This window comes from Schistocerca piceifrons, chromosome 7 (assembly GCF_021461385.2).
Source record: "Schistocerca piceifrons isolate TAMUIC-IGC-003096 chromosome 7, iqSchPice1.1, whole genome shotgun sequence".
Taxonomy (NCBI): domain Eukaryota; kingdom Metazoa; phylum Arthropoda; class Insecta; order Orthoptera; family Acrididae; genus Schistocerca; species Schistocerca piceifrons.
Genome location: NC_060144.1, coordinates 521,348,639 through 521,359,256, shown reverse-complemented (window position 1 = coordinate 521,359,256; position 10,618 = coordinate 521,348,639). Strand labels below are relative to the sequence as shown.

At 45.2% G+C, this 10,618-nt stretch overlaps 1 non-coding gene across 1 annotated transcript; it reads right to left on the bottom strand.

Moving 5' to 3' along the window:
- Positions 1–1,095: 1,095 nt before the first annotated feature.
- Positions 1,096–1,170, bottom strand: Trnar-gcg. The gene has a single exon. It is a non-coding gene; the product is annotated as a tRNA-Arg (tRNA).
- Between the last annotated feature and the right edge of the window lie 9,448 nt (positions 1,171–10,618).

Here is a 10,618-nt window from a genome sequence, read left to right as displayed (position 1 = left end):
CCTCGGCGTTCGAGGAGATTACAAAGAAAAATTAAAATGTAAAGAAAGAAGCTGGCCAGGTATGAGTAGGACTCGCACACTGGGGATTTCGTAAACACTTAATTACGCACGTAGACAGTTCATCCATTTCGCGTATCGAGGATATTGACGATGTCTGCCAATTTTCGACGTTTACACTGGCAAGATATCGGTCCCACATACTTCAAGACTTTCAAGAATGTTTCTGTTTCACGTATGACGTCGGATAACAAATGCCAAATGAAATGTTTTTTGTGATAATAACAAATTAACAATTTCGGATTTTTCCCTTTATTTGTAGTGTGAAACCTTGCTTCTTGCCAAAATTTATGATTCTAGGTCAATGGGAAGTGCCCTATAAGCTTTTATGAGTTAGTTTTCCAGCATCAAAATATGTGACATAAATGTCGTATCTTTTCATTGAATTGACTTAGAATTTTTACACCGTCAATGCATCGTACAGCTTAACACGTGAAATAAATTATAACCTGATAAGTCAACTCGTTCCTGAGCAAAAGGGTACTTAACACCTGGACCAAAAGGCAGACACGCAGACATCGTAGCGACGCTGTAAAGGTTCCACTTTCTACAGATTGATGCACAGAACAAACTTCAGAGGTAAAGACATATATATCACATACGGCCTTCTCAAAGATTGATTTGCATTAAGACTCTAACATCAGTGAATTAGATTTATAGAGCGAAGGGGATCAGTTGGAGTACATGATACGGCCAAGGCTTCGAAATGTGTTTGCGAAATACACACTGAAAGGATCTCCACAATACATTTGGTATGAATGAAAACTATAGTATATAACTTAGACACAAGCTTCTTATTTTTGAAAAGAGTTGTCCTAAGCATTAACCTGTGCAACTAGATTAAATGCTACTAAAAGCCGGCCGGCGTGGGCGAGAGGTTGTAGGCGCTTCGGCATCGAACCGCGCGACCGCTACGGTCCCAGGTTCGAATCCTGCCTCGGTCATGGATGTGTGTGATATACTTAGGTAACCAGAATGAGATTTTCACTCTGCAGCGGAGTGTGCGCTGATATGAAACTTCCTGGCAGATTAAAACTGTGTGTCGGACCGAGACTCGAACTCGGGACCCTTGCCTTTCGCAGGCAAGTGCTCTACCAACTGAGCTACCCAAGCACGAGTCACGCCCCCTCCTCACAGCTTTACTTCTGCCAGTATAGCACTTGCCCGCGAAAGGCAAAGGTCCCGTGTTCGAGTCTCGGTCTGGCACACAGTTTTAATCTGCCACGAGGTTTCATCCTTAGGTTAGTTAGGTTTAAGTAGTAAGTTCTAGGGGACTGATGACCTTAGATGTTAAGTCCCATAGTGCTCAGAGCCATTTGAACCATTTTGCTACTAAATCCCAGACTGCATATAGAATTAAGCAACCATGAATAATAAGCATCTAAAGACATGCACGATTGCAGTGTTTAGTCACTTTACAGATTGAACTGCAAACTTCGAAACAAAATTGTCATTGAAACAACCTTCATGCATTTTCAAACAAGCAAGAAAGTTTATGATTTTACGTCCGATAGACGACGAGTTCGTTAGAGACGGAGAATAATCTGGGATTGGGGACAGACAAGGAAGAAAATCGGCCTCGTCATTTTCAAGGGAAGCATCCCAGCATTCGTCTTAAGCGACTTTGAGGAAGCAAATAAAATCTAAATCTGGAGGATACAATGGCGATTCGAACCGCCGTCATCCTGAATAGGAGTCCTTTGTGTTACATCCACGTACTTTCATGAAAAAATAAATTCGTTCAGTAACAACATAAAGATTATTTAGAATGTAATACAAAAGTGAGGCAGGAAAACAAAGAACAGGAATGCGAGGAAAAATTTTAAGGCCAACAACAAAGTGATCAAAGGAAGTCCCAGAACTTTGGACATTTTCAGTAAGTTTTTTTTTATTGTAAACATTAGATAGTGTAAGTCCGAGAACTTCCTTAGACAATAAATTACAGTTTCGAATTAAAAACATTCCAAAATACATTTAATACCTTCAAGTTCTAGTTTTCAACGAGTATTAGCCAACATACGCAATTTTGCTATAGACAGCAGACAACTGTCGATAAATGAACCTTCCGACGTTACAGAGTTAGGAGTATTGGTTGAGGTAGCTTGGTAAAACCCACGTAAGTTATCGATTTCAGGCGATATTTCCCGCGAGATTGCCGGCAATATATCGTTCGAGTTTGGGGAGCTTAATGAGTTTGTCGCCGATGGAACTACACTGACGGGAAAAAAAGCTCATCAAGAAGTCGCGCGAAATAAACGAAAGTCTCTGCTCAAATTTCACTCCAGTGGGATAAGAGTAACGCCAATAGCGCCACCATAAGTACGCAAATCAGGTTTGCCTTAAATGCACGCTTTGAGGTTGAAACTTTCCCCTAGAAAACTTAATGAATTACTGTGCTGATAAACCTCTTACATTATTTGATTTTCAAACAGCTGAGCAGAACTGAACGTACTCAGACATTTCGCTCTTTACCTATTCTGATCAACACTAAACTGACACACAATATTTTCAGCGCAACGCAATCTGTCTTTCAATAACCCATACAAAAGAATGACCCTGACTAACATTAACCTATACCTTTCACAAATCACTTACCTCACAAAAATCTTCGTTACTCGAACTACTGCAATACAGCGAGCGCCACTGCTGCCAGCTAAATAAAAGATTCAAACTACTGAAGGCACTAACAACTGATAGGCATAGTTAGCAAATGAAAGATTTTGATAGAGAACAAACAATGTATTTACCTTAATAGTGTGTAAAAGTCAAAATATATATATTGCAGTTCATGACATCCAGTCCTACAAATTTACTGTCTCTGATGGACACACATCCAGATCATCCGCTCTCAAAACTCCGCCATTTCTCTCCCCACATCCACCACTGCTCGCGGCTCACCTCCAACTGCGCAACGCTACGCGCTGTTAACAGCCAACTGCCCAGCACTACAATAGCGAATATTACAACAATGCCAACCAGCCACAGACTTCACACAGCACAGCCAGTGATTTTCATATAGAGCGCTACATCGCGTTACCAACATAACTACCTAAACAGCCTATTTACAGTGTGTAAACTTTTAGATGGCAGACCTCTCCCTAGTCCTGAATCGGTAGAAGTCGGTAAGCGTCGGCAGGCTTCGGTAGGCACCCAGTGTCGACTGCTGCCAACATTACGTAGCTGACTGTGTTGTACAAGGTAGCCATTGTCGTCTGCTTCGTTATTGTTTTGCGCTGTACTGTTCTGCGTGTTTTTATTGTGCAGGTGTGCTAAACATAATCAAAATGAGTGAAGAGGCAGTTTCTGGCCCATCTCGGGAGTCGCCAACAACCCCTACCGGTAGCCCTACGGTTAGAAGGTAACCAGTATTACGTAGCGATGCTCGCAAAATTACCGGATGAATGGTTTGTGAGTGCATAGTAGACAAACATGCATACATTCATTTATATATATACACTCCTGGAAATTGAAATAAGAACACCGTGAATTCATTGTCCCAGGAAGGGGAAACTTTATTGACACATTCCTGGGGTCAGATACATCACATGATCACACTGACAGAACCACAGGCACATAGACACAGGCAACAGAGCATGCACAATGTCGGCACTAGTACAGTGTATATCCACCTTTCGCAGCAATGCAGGCTGCTATTCTCCCATGGAGACGATCGTAGAGATGCTGGATGTAGTCCTGTGGAACGGCTTGCCATGCCATTTCCACCTGGCGCCTCAGTTGGACCAGCGTTCGTGCTGGACGTGCAGACCGCGTGACACGACGCTTCATCCAGTCCCAAACATGCTCAATGGGGGACAGATCCGGAGATCTTGCTGGCCAGGGTAGTTGACTTACACCTTCTAGAGCACGTTGGGTGGCACGGGATACATGCGGACGTGCATTGTCCTGTTGGAACAGCAAGTTCCCTTGCCGGTCTAGGAATGGTAGAACGATGGGTTCGATGACGGTTTGGATGTACCGTGCACTATTCAGTGTCCCCTCGACGATCACCAGTGGTGTATGGCCAGTGTAGGAGATCGCTCCCCACACCATGATGCCGGGTGTTGGCCCTGTGTGCCTCGATCGTATGCAGTCCCGATTGTGGCGCTCACCTGCACGGCGCCAAACACGCATACGACCATCATTGGCACCAAGGCAGAAGCGACTCTCATCGCTGAAGACGACACGTCTCCATTGGGGCGTGAGCGGAAGACGGCCTAACGGTGTGCGGGACCGTAGCCCAGCTTCATGGAGACGGTTGCGAATGGTCCTCGCCGATACCCCAGGAGCAACAGTGTCCCTAATTTGCTGGGAAGTGGCGGTGCGGTCCCCTACGGCACTGCGTAGGATCCTACGGTCTTGGCGTGCATCCGTGCGTCGCTGCGGTCCGGTCCCAGGTCGACGGGCACGTGCACCTTCCGCCGACCACTGGCGACAACATCGATGTACTGTGGAGACCTCACGCCCCACGTGTTGAGCAATTCGGCGGTACGTCCAGCCGGCCTCCCGCATGCCCACTATACGCCCTCGCTCAAAGTCCGTCAACTGCACGTACGGTTCACGCCCACGGTGTCGCGGCATGCTACCAGTGTTAAAGACTGCGATGGAGCTCCGTATGCCACGGCAAACTGGCTGAAACTGACGGCGGCGGTGCACAAATGCTGCGCAGCTAGCGCCATTCGACGGCCAACACCGCGGTTCCTGGTGTGTCCGCTGTGCCGTGCGTGTGATCATACAGCCCTCTCGCAGTGTCCGGAGCAAGTATGGTGGGTCTGACACACCGGTGTCAATGTGTTCTTTTTTCAATTTCCAGGAGTGTGTATAGATTTTAATGTACATGACGATTTCAGTTTCGTTTACGAACAACATTTAAAGCGAGTTTTACTTCCAAGCCTTTCGTCTGCTTTCGTGTAAGCATGACGCGCAATTTGTAGTGCCAGCACTGCAACTGGTAGGCCTGCCTAGCCCCCTCCCCCCCAACGGCTCCACTCCCCTCTCCAGACAATGCTTGCTTCCTCCTCTCCCCGCACTCCCCGCGCAACTCTGCCGTCTTTCAGTTAACACACCGTACAACCTTCGTGAGCGTTAGTTACCTTTGAGACTGGACGCGGTGAGATGATAGTCAAGAATGCGCTTAAGGCGAGAAAGAGACCGTTATGAACTCCTCACTGAGTTTGAACGGGTTCGTGTAATAGGGCTACGAGAAGCTGGATGTTCCTTCTGCGATACTTCAGAAAGATTTGGCAGGAATGTAACCACTGTACAAGACTGCCGTCAACGGTAATCACGAGGATGTACAGTCGCAAGAAGACCGGGCTTCGAACGGCCACGTGGCTCTGTCGACAGGGAAGACGGCCGTGTTCGGCGTATGGCTGTGGCGCATCGTATACTGCATCTGCAGCAGCAACCTGAGCAGCAGTTGGCGCCACAGTGACATAATAAACTGTTACAAATCGGTTACTTCAAGGGCAGCTCCGAGCTAGACTCCCTGTAGCGTGTCTTCCACTGACCCGAAACCACCGCCATTTGCGACTTCAGTGGTGTCAAGCGAGAGCACATTGGAGGGCAGGGTGGAGGTCAGTTGTGTTTTCTGATGAAAGCTCGGTGCCGGTGATGGCCGTCTGTTGGTTATGGCGAGGCCAGTTGAGGGCCTGCAACCAACCTGTCTACATGCTGGATGCACTGGACCTGAGGCTGGAGTTAGGGTCTCGGGTGCGATTTTGTATGACAGCAGGAGCAATCTCGTGTTTATCTCACGCACCCTGACTGTAAATTTGTACGTCAGTTGGGTGATCCGACCTGTACTACTGCCATTCATGAACAGCATTCCACGGCGTGTTTTCCAACACGATAGCGCTCACCCACATACCGCTGTTGTAACCCAATATGCTCTACAGAGTGTCGATATATTGCCTCGGCATCCTCGATCGACAGATCAGTCGAGCACATGTGGGACATAACCGTACGATGACTCCAGCGTTATCGACAAACAGCAGTCGTCTCTGTGGCCTATACTGACCGACCAAGTGCAAATGGCATGCAACTCCATCTCACAGACTGACATTCCGCACCTGTGCGGGTCAGTGCATGCGTGTTTGCAGGCTCGCATTCAATATTCTGGCAGTTACAACGGTTATTACTGTAACAGCATTTCAGAATTTCAATGGTGTATCTCGCTCTTACATTAACCTGTGATCTTGTCACGTTAACCACTTAAATATGTTACCTACACAAATGTATTCCCGAAATTTCATTACTCTACATTAATAATTTTTTGGTGCTGCAATTTTGTCCCGTCAGTGTGTTTGTAGTGTCATATCAGACGGAACACAATGGTACATCATGTACAGATGCTGCTTACCGTTACAGATCACTCATCACTGCACTGAAGCAGCGCTAAGGAATGGTGACTTTAATTTCGGGGCAATTGCGCACAGTATCACTCGATCGCAACACAGTGTAAAATAAATGTCGTGTGACTAGGGGCGCCGGCCGGGGTGGCAGAGCGGTTCTAGGCGCTACAGTCTGGAACCGCGCGACCGCCACGGTCGCAGGTTCGAATCCTGCCTCGGGCATGGATGTATGTGATGTCCTTAGGTTAGTTAGGTTTAAGTAGTTCTAAGTTCTAGGGGACTGATGACCTCAGAAGTGAAGTCCCATAGTGCTCAGAGCCATTTGAACCATTTGATTTGACTAGGGTCCTCCCGTCGGGTAGACCGTTCACCGGGTGCAAGTCTTTCGATTTGACGCCACTTCGGCGACTTGCGAGTCGATGGGGATGAAATGTTGATGATTACGCTAACACAACACCCAGTCCCTGAGCGGATAAAATCTCCGACCCAGCCGGGAATCGAACCCGGGCCCTTAAGATTGACATTCTGTCGCGCTGACCACTTTTTTTTAACTCATTTTGTACGTTTCCATTCGTTGTATCTGCTCTTGGCGGACGTCGAGACACCCGTTTCAGTTCGTTATTGATCCATTGACTCAGTTTTTTTTTTTATTACAGAGGGCAGGTAGCCCTCTGACCGAACACGCTGAGTGAGCTACCTTGCCGGCCGGCCGTTTTTTTTTTTTTTTTTTGTTCGTTTTCGTTCGTTGCATCTGGTCGGGGCGGACGTCTTAAGGCACCCTTTTAAGTTCGTTGTTGATCTATTAACTCAATTTTTTATTACAGAGGGGGGCTAACCCTCTGTCCGGGCACGCTGAGCTACCGTGAATTCCAAACAGCGTGAAACTTCCTGGCAGATTAAAACTGTGTGCCGGACCGAGACTCGAACTCGGGACCTTTGCCTTTCGTGGGCAAGTGCTACCCAAGCATGCTGACCACTCAGTTATCGGGGGCGGGCATCGCAACACCATGATACGTACTAGTGGTGGGCAGGAAATCGCGTATGTTAGAAATCACAGTGACTGAGAAGTCGCAGATATCACAATAACAACTTTACAGGATCTAACTGCGATTTCAGTCACAGTTAGCAGTCACAAGAAGTATTTCACATTCAAAGATGTGAGCCATCTATTGGTCGAATTTAGCACTGCTTTCTGCGATTTCAGTGACAAGTCGCAACTAAGAGTCGCAAGAAGAAACTAAAAAGCGCAGTTAACAGTGCCATCTGTTGGCGAAAGTTCGTACTACGTCCATCTCTGCGATACGATATCGAGTCTAACTGCGATTTCCGTGACAAGTCGCAACTAAGAGTCGCAAGTAGCAACTAAAAAGCGCAGTTAGCAGTGCCATCTGTTGAGCAAAGTTCATACTATGCTATTCGCTACCGAGAAACTGCGATTTCTGTGACAAATCGTAACTAAGAGTCGCAAGTAGCAACTAAAAAGCGCAGTTAGCATTCTTTTCCTAGTGCCATCTGTTGACCGACGTACGTACTTCGTTATGAGATTGTGCCTCACGAGATCGGTGTGCTGTGTGTGCATATGAAGCACTTATTTCATTAGTGGTACAAGTCCATTTTTGTTCATTTTGAGATACAGAGTCGTAAAGTTAAATGAGCGCTGAAAAATCTGCAGTTGAGATACCAGAAATATTCAAGCATATGGCTTCTTGCTAGAGATGAACCTTTATTTATGTTTGTTTGGATCATTAATTTCAGAAGCATTATAGACAGAAAAGTGGAGGTAATGGACTTGTACGACTATTGAAATAAGCCCTTCACATTATATAACGACATGCACATTCAGCATCAGTTATGGTTGGTCAAACACAGCTGTGACTCTGAACGTATTATATTAATAAGAAGCAACATTGCCTTTTTCTCCTGAAAATATCAAGTAACGTAACAAATGTGTTTTATTCTGCTTCCAATATGACAGTTTTGCTTAATACTCCACATGCCTACAGGACTTTGCAGTGTTAACACAGAGGAACTCAGACATCTGTATAAAGTAGTGAAATGAAAACAGTATTATTGGGTCATATGAATGCCCCGCTTTTGTTCCGACACAGTTAAAGACTCGGGATAAAAGTTTTACACCTGGTGTTCTACATGGCAACTTCACACACAAGAACTTTTTGCCAACACTACTACCACCTACATAAGTAAGCTTTTCCTGTGTTACTTTCAAGTAATGCACATAAGCTATTACTGATTTAAATGGAAGATCTGTACTTCCCACTTTCATATCAACAGCCTCAAAATGCATATTGTAGACTTTGGGATATGTTACAGGTCAGTGTCACACCAAGATTGTGGAGAAGGGGAGGGGGGGGGCGGCATGTCACTCTCCAACTAGTGTTTACCAGTAAATAAGTGGCGGAAAATTACGGGTATAGGACGGCTTAAACATGTGGAAAATGAGATTTTCATTATTCACTCACTGTATTTAACATTTATTATTCCTTTAAAATCGCACAACAACTTCAATAAAACACAGTTTAATCACTCATCTGCACACTTATTTCACAATTATGTCACTTTTAAACTGCAAAATCTTCTAAGAGCTGTCTTGAATCTTCACGAGTCTCTCTCAACAGCCTTGATGTGGATAGATACGTACAGCAACCAGTAATCAGTGTCTGCAAAATCACAAGGATTATTAAACAATTTTTGCTGTCACTAACTACGAGCAATATAATTGACAGAGTAGATTGCTAAAATTTGCTCTAATGAAAGCCTCTCAATGGGGTATATTTCACATTTGCAAGAACGATCTCACTGAAGTAATTAAGTCCATCGAAACACTAGAAACTAACCTCTCGTCTGACGAAAACGGTCTAAAGACGCAGTGGCAATTTCTCCAGATATGTTGACAATGATATTTTGAGTTATCACTTTACTGAGTGACTGAAATGTAGTTCGGTAACCTGTGAACATAACAATATGTTAGAATTCATTTTATAAACACGAACTATTACGCTACTGTATGGCTACTTACATATTAATTACACTATTAATATTTTCACAGTTGTTTCTTTAATACAAAATTAAAGCCAACGGAAGAACAAACGTAAAACATACTTACCAATGACAGGTTTGTTGAGATGAAATTTTCTGTGCTACCAGGCAACAATGTTTCCAGTCGTCAACAGTCCAGTGTCGGTGGTGCTGGGCCCAGGCGAGGCGTAAAGCTTTGTGTCGTGCAGTCATCAAGGAAGCACGAGTGGGCCCTCGGCTCCGAAAGCCCATATCGATGATGTTTCAATGAATGGTACGCACGCTGGCACATGATGGCCCAGCACCGAAATCGGCAGCAATTTGCGGTAGGGTTGCACTGGTCCCGTTGGGCCGCAGCGATGTCGGAGATTTGATGTTTTACCGGATTCCCGATATTTATGACACACACGTGAAATGGTCGTTTGGGAAAATCCCCAGTTCATCGCTACCTCGGAAATGCTGTGTCCCGTCGCTCGTGTCCCGACTATAACACCACGTTCAAACTCACTTAAATCATGAAAACCTTACATTATAGCAGCAGTAAACGATTTAACATTTGTTGACTTATATAGGCGTTGCCGACAGCAGCGCCGTACTCTCCCTTTTTTCATATCTCCGTATTTGAATACACATGCCTATACCAGTTTCTTCGGCACTTCGGTATATAATGCGAATTCACTTCAAAAACGGTCGCATACATGACAGTTCCGAACGTTCTGAACACATCTGACGGTAGTAACGAAGAATGTTGGAACGTGGTGCGCCAGGAAGTCACGAAATGGCGGCGAACTACTGTAATAGGATGCCTCCAAATTGTACGTTTCGAGAACACTCCACCGTGTGGTTTCCTTTGCTTCTTTATTACCGTCACGCCGTTGGTTTCTGAACAGTTGACGTTAAGCATGTAACTCAGAAAAGTTCAGAAAAGGTTTGCAATTACGTTTAAAGAATGTTGGAAGCCGCTACGTGCTCTCATTATCAAACAGTGAATCAGTGTAGTCTGGGTAATTTGCCCTTCGTTTTAAGCAAAAGCTGGTTTCCCAGGCATCTCACAGTTTATGGCTAATGTCTACTGAGCAATGTGTCGTACAGTGTTATGATTTTGCAAGTATATTTAGTGGTACATGTTGCTACCGTCTGCAAAATGTTGGCAGTGGAGAAGTAACAAACTAAAA